General features: G+C 41.0%; 1 long non-coding RNA gene across 5 annotated transcripts; it reads left to right on the top strand.

The window, feature by feature from the left end:
* Nucleotides 1-1,661: 1,661 nt before the first annotated feature.
* On the top strand, nt 1,662-12,697 carry LOC309570888. 5 transcript variants are annotated; one of them, XR_014226269.1, is made up of 5 exons: nt 1,662-5,268; nt 7,422-7,585; nt 8,516-8,732; nt 10,441-10,533; nt 10,625-12,697. It is a non-coding gene; the product is annotated as an uncharacterized lncRNA (long non-coding RNA). The 5 variants fall into 5 exon arrangements; XR_014226268.1 differs by having other exon boundaries at nt 1,662-4,185; nt 5,108-5,268; nt 8,516-12,697; XR_014226270.1 differs by having other exon boundaries at nt 10,441-12,697.

The raw sequence follows: 12,697 nt of genomic DNA, 5'->3' as shown, positions 1-12,697 counted from the left end.
ACCATTTGCTGCCTTTGCAGTATTTGCATAATTTCTTACAATGTTTGTGAAGTGACAAATACAATTATTTCTTGCAGTGAGTGCTGGGGATTTTGAGACCCCTCCATCTCTTAGTTCTTGCTTTTCCACAGGAAACCCAAATGTAGGCAAAAATTCTCTCTCCCTCAGCTGTAGGGTGCCACTTCCCATTCTCTGCGCTTGGGTCTGTAATGCTAGTGAAACAGTTGTCTTTCCTGGATACATCTGTGAGTTTGCCCTCTTTGCAACAGCAGCAGATACATCTTTATTTCCACTGGATTTGGGGAACATGAATTTGAAAATTCCTGTACATTGTTTCCTAGCTGTAATTATTTGGGAAGGCTCTTCAGTCTGTTTTATGGGCTTTACCCTTCCTCCATAAATTTTCGGATGGCAATGGGTAAGAGAAAGTGAAGGAAGGAAGGAAGGAAGGTGGAGCAGTGGAAAGAGCTGTTTGCTCAGTGGCAGTTCTTGCCAAGGATGGCAGATGCTGAGAGGCTCCACTGGGAATACAGAATGCTGGGAAGAATTCTAAATCAGGGGGATGAGGGTACTGAAGCCTTCATTACCCTGTTGACATTAAAATACACATGCATCACACAAGCTTCACAAACTTTGCTTACATCAACAAAAGGAATTCCCCACACCAAATAAAAAAAGAACATTAGCACAACATTCTGATGTCCTGATTCACAGTGCAGGCAGGCTGAAGGGACACAGGGGAGGGATATAAAGCACAGAAACAGAGAGAGAAGGGAAAATAAAACAACTGAAAGAGATAAAGAGAAATTTGTGAGGGAGGAGAAGTGGCAATTATATGGAACTCAGCTGGCAGTAATAGTGAAGATACTTGGGCAAGGGAAGAATAACATGAGGGGAGAGGAAAAGTGTGAGGAGATGGATAAAGGTGGCTGGGTGGTCTCCTTGTTTGTTTTAAAGGAGAAGTTAAAATCACTGAGGAAGAGCAAATTATTAGAAGCATTGAAAGTGATCCAGTGAAGAGAATTTGGCAGAGGAGAAAATAACTGTTGGGCAAAGAAGTTTTTGGAGGCAGAGGGTGCTGAGAAGAATGGACACCTCAAACACTGGAGTGCAGTGAAACCCAAGAGACTTCACATCCTGAGGAGGTCGGTGCAACAGAGGATGGAGATCTGCTAAGTGTTTGAGAAGGTATCTAACACCAACAAGGGAGAGTAGAAAATGTCAAGGTAAGATGCTTGTTTGTTAAGGAAATGGAGTGAAAGTGACAGATAATATGCATCTCTGTCTTTTCTGGTGGAGTAAGTGGCCCTTCTGTGGGAGAAGGGAGCATAACTAGTTTTTTCTCATGAGATAACATTTTGGTCAAGCCTGTTTAGATCAGCAAGAAATGAAAGAATATTTTATGACTTTGTGGTGGATCTGTTTGGGAAGGGAGAAACACAGGGGTTTAGCGCTGTTCATAGCACTGCACTGAGCAGTGTTTTTCTACCACATGCAAATTAACCTTGAATTTTTATAACAGGGGTTCTGCTCTCATTAGATTTAAAAGAACTATACAGGAAATACATATAAGGTATTTAGTACACAGATAAAGTAGGGTTGTCTGCTCCACTGCTGGGGCTCCTGAGCAATTTTCTGAATGAAATACAGTAACACAATATTTGATGCAGTTGGGTTCTCTGTAGATGATATTTGAGGTATTTTCTTCCAAAAATAGCTCTGGTGTTTCTACAGAAGCCTGACTCTTCTTACTTAGAAATTATTAATTTTTTGCCTTGAAAATGAATTCTTCCTCAAGTAAATATATGGAGAGGATAGCTTTTGTCTTCCCCAGAGAGGTTTACTAAATCACTGTGGATGTCTCTCTAAAAATAAAAAAGCTGCTTTTGCCACTTTTGCTTTAGTTACAGCAATTGCCAGCAAAGATCCTGCCAAATGCAATAATCTTGTCTTTTTTTTCCAGAGTTCCCCAACAGGCACATTATTCCCAAAATGTCTCTTATTTATTCAAAGGCTAAATATTAGCTTTAATTCCTGATGCGTAGCTGCGGGTTTACTCATTAAAAGGAGGATTGAATCTCACGAAGAGAAATAGTTTAATATCTAGAAGATTTTTCAAACTTTGCTGAAGCTTTTTGAGCAGTTTTTCTACAACTAGGATAATCCATAGTGTTTGGGTTGGTTTTTTTAATTAACATTTATATGATGGATTAAATCTCAGTTCCTAGAACCATACACTAATAGGAGCTGTCGGCAGAAGGGGGGATACTGGTAGTTCTAGAGTTTGTAGCAGCAAAAGGATATCTGAAAATGTTATTCAAATGTGCATAGAAGTTAATCGAAGTAATAAGCCACCCCAAGGCCTCCCAAGTTCAGCTGCCAATCTTGTGCTCAGGGTCCGGTTCCAGCCTGGGGCTGGGAGGTGGGCAGTGCTGCCGGAGCTCCCTCTAGTGCCCCGTTCCTGCTGCGCTGGTACAGGCGTGTCCCGTGTGCACCCGCAGGATGCAAAAATCCGGGATGGGGACGGCACCCTGGCTCAGTTGCTGCCATGGTGACACTGTACTAGAGACCACCATCCTTCCTTCGCAGCGAGCCAGTGGGAGGAAAAGACCAACAAGCTACAGACCTCAATGCTCCTGTTGAGCATCAAATGACCAGATGATTTAGCTGGATGTTTAAAGAGATATCCAAAATGTTTATTTTCTAATAAGATCCCAAATTTGATGGACAGGATGGTGATAAAGATACAGGGAACACCTTCTCCTGCTGTGTGGACTGAGGATTGTGCATGCACTTCAGCACTGTCAGTGCTTGTGTGCTGGGAAGAGCAAGGTTCAGGTGTCACTTTTGTGAAGGATATTTTTGAGGAAGAAAATGCAGAAGTAAATGTTCAATAGGGGTTTCACTGGCCTTGCACCAACAAGATAACAACTGAGTATGTGTGCTTGTGTGCAAGGGATGGAAATGTTCAGAGGGGCTGCCTGGGAGAGCTGAGTGCTCATTCTACAAAGCCACTTCTTTTTGGAAAGATCCCACTGAGCCAGGCTCAGTCTCTGAGGCTCAGGCTGTCACAAAGAATCCTTGGGAATAGTCCTGTTCCGTGGGCAGAGCTGGCAGCGCTGTTGAAAAATGAGGTACAGTTAGCAGCAGTTGGTCCCAGCCCATATTCCTCCTGATGCAGTCACACACAGACAAGAGGCCAACTCCAAAAGCCTCAGCTGAAGGACAGGGAATGAGAGGCACAAGACACAAGAGGCACGTGTGAGGTCACTGCTCTGCCCAAACAGAGACTGAACGAGTCTTTGAAGTGTGGGTGAAATAAATTTTAAGCTATTTCCATGACTTATAACATGCACAAATACCTTTATCTGTGTAAGCATCCAGTTTGTCTTAGTGACATTCTCTACTGGTGAGCCTGAGTTATTGAAGGTAATAGAGATTTATTTTCCTTAGGTTTAAATGTTTCTTTTGTTATTTGCATTTGCTTTGTTCTTTTGATGAAAAGGCACCATCCACCTTCTCAGTGCCTTTTAAGAACTTTCTGTCAATGTTCCCCTCTAGATTAATTTCCCTTTACTGACAGAGCAAACTGAAGTTCAAAAAACAACTCCTACTAAAACACACAGCACGGTGTTTTGATAGGAAAAATAGGGATATGCTACTCTTTAAAGCAAGCTCCTTTCTTTCTGATTATGACTCCGCCATATTACCATGCTGCCTTTTTTTTTTTTGCAGGAGGTTGGCTGTACACTAGTATAATCCATGGAATTTGGCAGATTCGCTATCCAAATAAGAACTGATGGCTACTAATTTAGGAAAATCTCACTTAAATGGAAAACCCTCTAAATAGAATTTGTTAATGGGCTTTGTAACTAATTGGAAAACAAATCCCAGGGGATCTGCAGCTGTTCTCAAATAGCACTGCAGTTCTTCTCCTTCCCCTCTGCAGGATGACTCCATGCTCAGACCCTGTTCCCAATATTTTCTCCTTCCTCACCTCACTTCTAAAGAAATTTGGTTAAAAACTACATACTTTTAAAACAAACCTGTTTTAGTTAAGTCATCTAAAGGAACAGTAATTAACACAAGGTGCTTTTAATGGTGGGTTGAATGTGACATTTGCCAAGTTGCAAGATGGGGTTGTTATTCCTCAGAGAGTGATGACCATTCAGTATTATGTGCAAGGTGAGTTGGGGCTCTCACTTCAATTCTTGCTGATTTAATGTTGTCATAGTTGTCAGTAGACAGCTCTGGGGATGCCCATTCAGGACTTTGTTCATGGTGGAAAGTGTTTGGGGCTGTTTCCTGTCTAATTCCATGAGCATTCAAAGGGGAGATTCTGTGCTTTTAAATAATTTGTGGTTATTTTACCCAGGATTACAAAGAGCAAGGAAGGGTTCTGTAAGTCATTAAATGAACATGGCTTTAAAAATAGTGTTAGGCACTGTGGCAAAACCATTTGGCTTGGATGTTGGTTGCACTACAGCAGCTTTCCAGGCACAAGGATGTAACATAAAAGACCCACTTCAAAATTCTTTCTGATTTTTTCTCAAGTGAATTTTTTTCCTTTAAAAATATAATTATATTGTGCACCTGCTACCATTTCATGTAAAGGCTGTGCAATGAGTACACTGAAGAGGAGGATTCTCTCTGTGGCAGGAGCTCTTGCTCAGCCCAAGTGCAGGGAGACTGGCACACCCCCAGAATTACAGTCAGCACCTCCATCAGCACCCCCTCCCTGTGGCAGGAACAATTCCCAGCCCCTCACTCCCTCACAATCACGCTGTGTGTGCCTGCTCTGGCAGCTCCCTGGGGCCATGGGTGCCACCAAGGGTGACAGTCACACACTTTCCCCCACCACGCTGAAAATCCATGTGATGGCTCAGAAACTCAGCTTCATTCACACCACTTGGATTTCACATCACCACACTGAATGGATTTGATTGCAGTCTGGAGGCTCTAAATTTGGACTGTTACATACTCTTATAGAGGAGAGCTGGGCAAGAGATACAGAAATGAGAAACTGAATGAGCTTCATAATTTCATTTCTTTCACCCTGCTTCTCATGCTGTCTTTCCCCTCTGTTTGCTGGCATTCTGTCAAGCAGTTTGGAGTAGTGACTCAAAGGTGTAAGAGAGTGAACCCAAGATGCAGTTTTGGACTGTCAGTGGACAGACAGAGAGCATACACGAGGAGCAGGAGAAAGGTCTACACTTCCCTCTGCATATTCATTCCCTGGGAAGCAGAAAGCAGCTGAAAGTAAAGAAGGTAAGGATAAATGAAAAGACAAGACCGAGGGAAGGGGAAAATTTTCAATGCAGCAGTGATATTTTGGTTCACTGAAAGAGAGTCTAAAAGCAGAGGCATGTTATAGAGAAGACTGAAGTGCAGCTGGGCTGCAGGGAAATGCTCCAATGCCAGGTGCCTGCATTACCCCCAATGCAGGGGGTATCCTGCATTAAAAGTTGTCAGAGTGATGTGACCTCCTGAGTTGCTGGGTAATGGCCACGTGACATGGCTATAACAAAGTATTTCCAAGTTGCAGAGCTAGGCAAGATAACAAACTGCTGTGCTGTACATCTGGAAGAGAAACGGGCTCTTCTCCTTTCCATGAGAAGGTAGCTGGTGTCTCAGTGAAACTGCAGGCTGAAAAATGTGGGACATCCACCAGGATATATTACTGAAGAAAGAGTAGACGGGAAACTGAGGCTGGGAATCTCTTCTGCCTAGCAGCAGAGCCCCAGATTTGTGCCCACCAGGGTTTTGAGCCATATCACCAAGTCTTCTGGCAGCCAGAGAGCAAATGGGATGCTCAACCATTGAGACATGAGGCTCTGAGTCAAATGTTACCATGCTCCTCTGACAGTGCTCAGCTATTGCCTCAGGGATGACGTAAGTGGTGATCATATTTAGCTTTTACACAGTTCAGCTTTAAAATGGTGTTAGAGCCAGTTTACAGAGAGAGACACCAACATCAAAACTCCTCTTCAAAAGATTGAGAAATTGGGCATGAATGAGAAAACAATTTGCCTATCATCCCTTATCAGCCTAATAATAAAAGCAGGGTTTGGAGCCTTTAACATTTCTGAGGTGAGCCCTCTTCCACCAACCTTTTTAAAATAGGAGGTGACTCAGTCTGTAACAAGTTCCTCCACACTGGCAGCTTCACATTAACCTCTTGAGGAGAGGAGGGAGCACATGTGTTTCCCGGTAAACCATTAGTGGCATTGCTGCTGCACTGCTTGGTGAGCTGTGCGAGAGCAAAACTGAGTGCTTCAGGGCCTTTCTCAAAATAGTAAACAGGCTGGTACAACAAATGGAATTGTCACTGATACGGGAGTAACAGCTCTGAACGGGGTGGGTTTGTGCAGGTGTGACCTGTGCTCTTTAATCACCTTAGGTCTTCCAATAAAGACCATAAAATAGACCTTTAGAGATTTAGCTGTATCCTGACAGAAGCGGAGTTGTAGCAGGATCGGCATCTTTCAGTCAGTCCCTCAGTTGCCATGGTAACTCCCTAGGATGGGGTGCACTTCAGAAAAATGCAACTTCTGGGCTAAACTGTGGGCTGGAGGGTGGCAGATGGATGGGATTCAGCTGCCTCAGAGGGTGGTACTCCACAGCCAGACATTCAGATTTAGGAATATACCCAAGTGGTCCATTTGGCACATCAGAAGCAAAATTTATTTTAAACCATCAATTTGTTCCCAGATTTGCTCACTGAGCCACGAAACATACAAAGCTAGATGAATTCCCGTGTAATCCAAGCCTGCCTGAAAGCCTCGTGGATTGCCCTGAGCAAGGGACTTGATGAAGCCATGGCCCCTTCTCATGAGCAGCCAGCAGAGCCAAGGAGCGCTTCCCATTTTGCTGGGGGAAGTTAAGCTGTCTGGCAGCCTGACACACACCCAGAGCCAAGGACTTGGGATCCAAACGCAGCTGCGAGCTGGAATTGATGTTGTTGGAGTCACTGCACCCCTCTCAAAACACAGGCAGCATATTTCCTTACAGAAATGTTTTGAAAACTAAATGTCCTTATAATTTTCTGTTCACAAAACAATTTGAAATGAAAAAAGGAGAGAAGAAACATCCTGTTCCAACATGGTACAGGACCACGTTTGAACAAGAACATTTCTTGTAAGGGTTTGTCAGCCAGCTGGAGTGCACATGGCCTGAGGATCTGGGAACCTCCTGGCTCTAAGAGCAGAAATCAGGAGAAAAACAAACAAACCAGCCAACCAACAAAAATAACCAGCACCACAGGTGTAGGAGAAGTCAACTCGGTTTTAAACAACTACTGCTGTGGGTTGGGGGGTTTTGTGAAACACATTTATTGTGGCTCCTTTATACCATGTGCAGTGGTAAGTCCGCCACAATAGTTGTGTTGTTATATTAAATTAATTTTCCACTATTGTTTTCAGAAATATGATATGCCTTGGTATCCATGAACAACTTGTGTATGCCACTTTTCCTGCACTGCTCAGCTATCCTGTTGCTTTCTACACGCAGCGTTGTGTAAAGTCTCCCTGGTTTGCTGGTGTCTCAGGTGAAGTTCATTGGATAACAGATTCGTCATCATTCCAAGGTAAAGAATTCATATCTGAATATACTTTTGATGAACTAACTAGATTATGAACAATGCACTCCACACTTTCAAAAATGTAAATAAATTTTAGGCTGAGCAAACAAACATTCATTTATTGCAGACAGATATTTCAATTCTTACTCATATTTTCATCTTCTAAGGAGGAAGAGGAAGCAAAAACTTTTCCCATGCCTTTTTTTTTTTCCTTCTGCAAAGAAATTTGACATTTCTAATTAGGACAGAGCAAAGGGAAATGAAAATCTATTTCAAGAGATGATTCTTCCTGTAAACAGTGCCTGGGCACTTCTGCCTCATCTCATTGCATTTGGGCTGTCAGATGAGCACAATAAATAACGCGTCCTCTAACCTCCATTTTGTTCTTTTTTCTGTTGAAATAATTGTCAGTTCTAGTCTTTGCCCGCATGTCACTGAAAGAGTTCCTAAATGACAAGTATGTGAGAGCCTTGGTTTAGCTTGAGATAATTTTAGCTTCTCTTTTCTGACAAAAATTGCATGGGCTAAATTTGGACACTATTTTCTTGCAGAAATACTATTTTGTTTATCTTTTGTTTATTTTTAAGCTGTTCAACATTTATTTATTTATAGTATTAAGTAAATAAATTAAGCTCCATTTATTTACTTAAAAGTATTTATTAAACAGAGACAATCAGTGTAGGGGTTTTTTTTTTTAACCACAGTATCTAACTATTCTGCCAAGGAACATAATAAATGTTAGCAATTTCTAATACATTTTCCTGGCTTTACAAGAACATTAAAACCCCATCAGATTCACTTGCTGAAAAATGTAGACTATGAAGAAGTTAATTCACTCGTCAGGGAAAAAAAAATCGTTTTTGTTTACTTGGAGAAAACTGTAATTAATTTCAGAAATCTTTGAGTTGGCTCCTCTTCCTTATATTCCATATGCAGTAGATGGATGCAGAACACTGGAATCCTATCAGCAGCTTCCACCAGTGTCCTCTGGATTTACCAAGTTGTACCTGAAATTTCTCATCTCTGAACTGGCTTTTCAAAAGTGCTAGCTCCAAAATGGCACAACCAGGGAGGTCCCTTTGCTAATGGACAAAGCAGAGAGAACACAGGAAAGGGCAGGGAAGGGAAGAATTAAAAGCAGCCCTTCCTCCAGGTGAGTGAACAAAAATGACCCCATAATGGCAGCAGCATAGGGAGGCTTCTCATTTGTCTACATAATTCACTGTGCATCACTTTGAGCTCTGCCATTGTGAACAACACCTGGTCTTGTTATGGCAAAAAAAAAAACGCAGTTACCAGCTGAGAGATGCACTGATTTTAAAGGTTGTGGGTTTTGAGCTGGAAGGGACGGTGGGTTTGGGATGGTCCATTTGTTCTGGGCTCCATTTCATCTGTTTGTGCAGTACAACCTGAAACATCCAGGATAAATGTTCCAGGCTTTTTTCATTTATCAACATCCTTGCTTGAGGGATGAGCACAGGGATCTTGTGCAGCTGAATCTACAGATTCATTAATCTGCATTGAGTGTGTAGTAATCAAATTCTAGGCCTTTTTTACAGATTAATGTTCACTCCTATAACCAATATATGCATTAAAGGGAGTTCTTAAAAACCAGCAGTTGAAATGAGGAATCAGTATTTCCAAGAAAAGTGAAGAACACACCTGATTTCTTATTATGTAACACAGAGGGGAAAAAAACCCCCAAAATACACCACTCACTGTTTGCATGAGATAAGCTTTTTTGCTCAGTTCCACTTGAGAGATCATCAGCAGTATTTTTCTAGCCAGTGGGAAATTATGCAGCTTGATGTTTTTGCTAAACTGCCAGCTTTTAAAGGCACAGGATCGAAATCCCACATCAAATCAAAACAAGTTTGGATCACCAATAATAATTTTGGTTATTTTTGTGAGTATGACTTGTTCATATCTTGGGGCTAGTAGGAGACGTGCTATTCTCTCACATAAAAGCATCACTTGCCCTTATGCTCAGGGTACAGCATTTCACTAAATCACTGAGAAACTGCATGTTTCTTTTTTATTTTTAATAATCTGTAACTTCTATTTGCTATACAATGATTTGCATATACATAATGATCTATCTTCAAGTAAGATAAACTCCTAGGTACCATTTTCTCACATACTTCTACATTGATTGAAACTTCTCCCTCAGCACCAAACAGACTTGAATTGTAATTTAAAAGGGGGATTATACTTATCAGTCCATATTTTTATCTGTAAAGATGAATAATGGTGGCATTTTTCTACTAGGATGTTTGTAATAGCTGAATTCAGGGTTGTTTTTCCTCTTGTTCATGGGATGAGCCTGGTTGGTTCTTTCTGCTCTAAAATGTTTACGGTACAGCATGCCTGTGCATTGTTTCTGGCCTATTAAACACTGTCTACACAGAAAAGCCACCATTAAATATCTGTACTGATCTTCACCAAGACATTCATGTGATGCAAGAAATTCAGCAGAGATATGTTGATGTCAGCTGAACTCCTAATCCATTTTGGCTGTTGGCCTCTTGCTGTTGTACCATCAGCTTGGGACCATGGTAGTAGCAGAGGAAGCAGTAAGTGGCAGACTGGTGTCCAAATTTAGTCTCCTAATGATTGCTTCTTGAAGAAAAAAACCGACAAGACCCCCAACAAAACCTGTGGAAACAACAATGGCTAATTTGAGTTATTGTTTCATGTTCCTTTCTTAGGACTTTCTTTATCCACTCCCAAGCAGAGTTGATGCATTTTCTTTCACAGGGTTAAACTTCAGTCAGAAGGCATTTCAGCCCTTATCTTTGGTATCCTCATTCCCCTTGGTGAACAGAAATGTTTCTTCTCACTTTCTTTTGCTGTTTTTGCAGTAGCTGCAAAGCCAAGACTTGCTGAGTGAAGACAATTTCCAGGTCTGGTCTTTGATCAGACCCTCTGGAGCAACCCCGCTACTGCCATCTGAGGTAACTCCTGTGGCACGAAACATGGTCAGTGGAGCACCAAAAAATTACTTGGGTGGAACCACTTGTGATTTGTTTCCTTTTCTCCTTCTAGTTTCCTGTGTCTTGAAAGGAATGCTTGAAGAGATGTTAGTGTTTTCCTAGCTAGGGTATCAGTTTAAAGGATTTTAAAGCTTGAAGGTGCCAGGATAATCCTCCTGCTCCAGGCCACAGAATTTCTCTTCAGTTTTTAGCCACTGGATCTTGCATTCATTTTTCTCTCAGATATAGACCCATGATGAATGAGAAGTCATCTCTGTGCTGGAATGGTCTCTCTGCAATATTTGAATGGGTTTTTGTTCTTCCAACACCATATGAAGTGGAGAAGTTGGTACTCTGAAGTTGGATGTGATACCCAGTGACGATGGCCATGAATTGGCACACCAATGCAATCACCTTCCTATTTCCAAGGAGTAAAGGATCAACGCTAGATTTTTATAGACAATTAGCTTTTAGAATTGCTCTGTCATTACTTGGATTGGATAATGCATGTTTTCTTGGGACAGCTGTAATAAGGTTTCAGAAGAAAATGGAATGAGACAATGCAATTATCACCCATGATTACTCCTTTTGTTCCTGTCTTAGTCAGCTCTTGGTGGGGGAGGGTTTCTTGTTTAGTGTTTCATAAATTATTTCCTGTTGTAATGGTTTTAATTCATTATATGAATCAAAGTGGTGGAGATGTCAGCAAAAAATAATTGTATTCCTAAAATGATATATCAAACACAGAGGACAGCTAATATGAAATGTATTGTGAGAGCCAAAGCTGGTACACCCTGATAGGTAAGGAAATGCACACTCAAAAATAATAATTATGTACTGAAGGATAAAGAGGAAGACCACGTTCACTGCAGGAGAAAAGCAAGATGAAGCACACGTTGGGTTTACAGATATGTACACATAATGCCTTTGCATTTTATGCATGGTGCTCTTGGGAGACTCTTCAGTGCCTGCAGCATTTGATTCCAGCTTTCAGCAACTGTACTCTCAGATATCAAGAGTTTTACAAATTCTGCCAAGAAGTTGGAAAATGGAAAATCTGTGGTCATGGCTGGCCAGTGAGAAAAGGTACCAGATTACACCATGACTTCTCAAGCTACTGCCAAAATCAGCTACATCAAGAACAGGATTTTCTAAGCCTGTTCAATGTCTCTGAGCCAGCTGGTCACCTCCCCATCTTTGGTTTCAGTAAAATGGGTCCCCAGAGGCAACACACAGCTCTTTCAGTATCACTAATGTTTTCTCCAGGAAAAATATTTTCATTCTCAAAAAATCCCAATGGACTTTATTTATCATTTACAGAAATGTTTTAACATAAAATTTTTATAATTATTGGTTTCAGAATGATATCCCTAGTGTGGCTTGTTGTAGCTCCTAATAAATACTGTTTTCTGGAGACTTATAAGCCTCATTTCTCTCCAGATGACTGAAGCTAGCAAGAGCTCATAAACCATAGGAAAGTAGACCTGAAGAACATTTAATAATTCAAATCACCTTCTTCAAGAACAATTAGTGAAGAAAATATATTTTCTTGTTAGAAGCTTGCAAAGATACTGAACAACTTTGAATGAACTGGCAGCCAACTATGAGTTGGCTGTGCAATAGGAAAAAGTAAACAGAAGAGAAAGAAAAACATATCCAGTTAAAACTACTTGGATCTGCTAACTACTGACAGGGCAAGAGCACTTAAAAAAAACCCCCAAAAACAACAAAACAATACATTAAAGCAGCTTTTTCAAATTATGTTAGTCCTTCCAAACCAAACACTGGGAAAAGTCAGGTGGTTGTTTAGCTTATTCTGATTTTTAATTTAAAGGGAAAAACTGATCCCCAGCATCTCTGCCTAGAAGATGTGAAACATGAAGGAATGTCAATATCATGATTATCTAGCCTTTTACTCCTGTTTGTTTGTTGAGTAGACAGCAAATTCTGTGTTATACTGAGCTTCTGAGACAGTGAAATTGAAAATATGCTGTCCAGATTAAATCTGGGTAAAAGTAACACTTTGTGATTAACTTGGTAATAAACAAGGTTTATTCCATTGCATTTAGTGTGATTCAATACAATGTACTTTAGTATTTAATGTAATTAACGACTTTTAAAAAAGAAACCTGTCTTGGTTAAAAAA

This window comes from Coloeus monedula (genome assembly GCF_965178545.1).
Source record: "Coloeus monedula genome assembly, chromosome: 3".
Lineage (NCBI taxonomy): Eukaryota > Metazoa > Chordata > Aves > Passeriformes > Corvidae > Coloeus > Coloeus monedula.
This window is presented reverse-complemented; position numbering and strand designations above follow the sequence as displayed.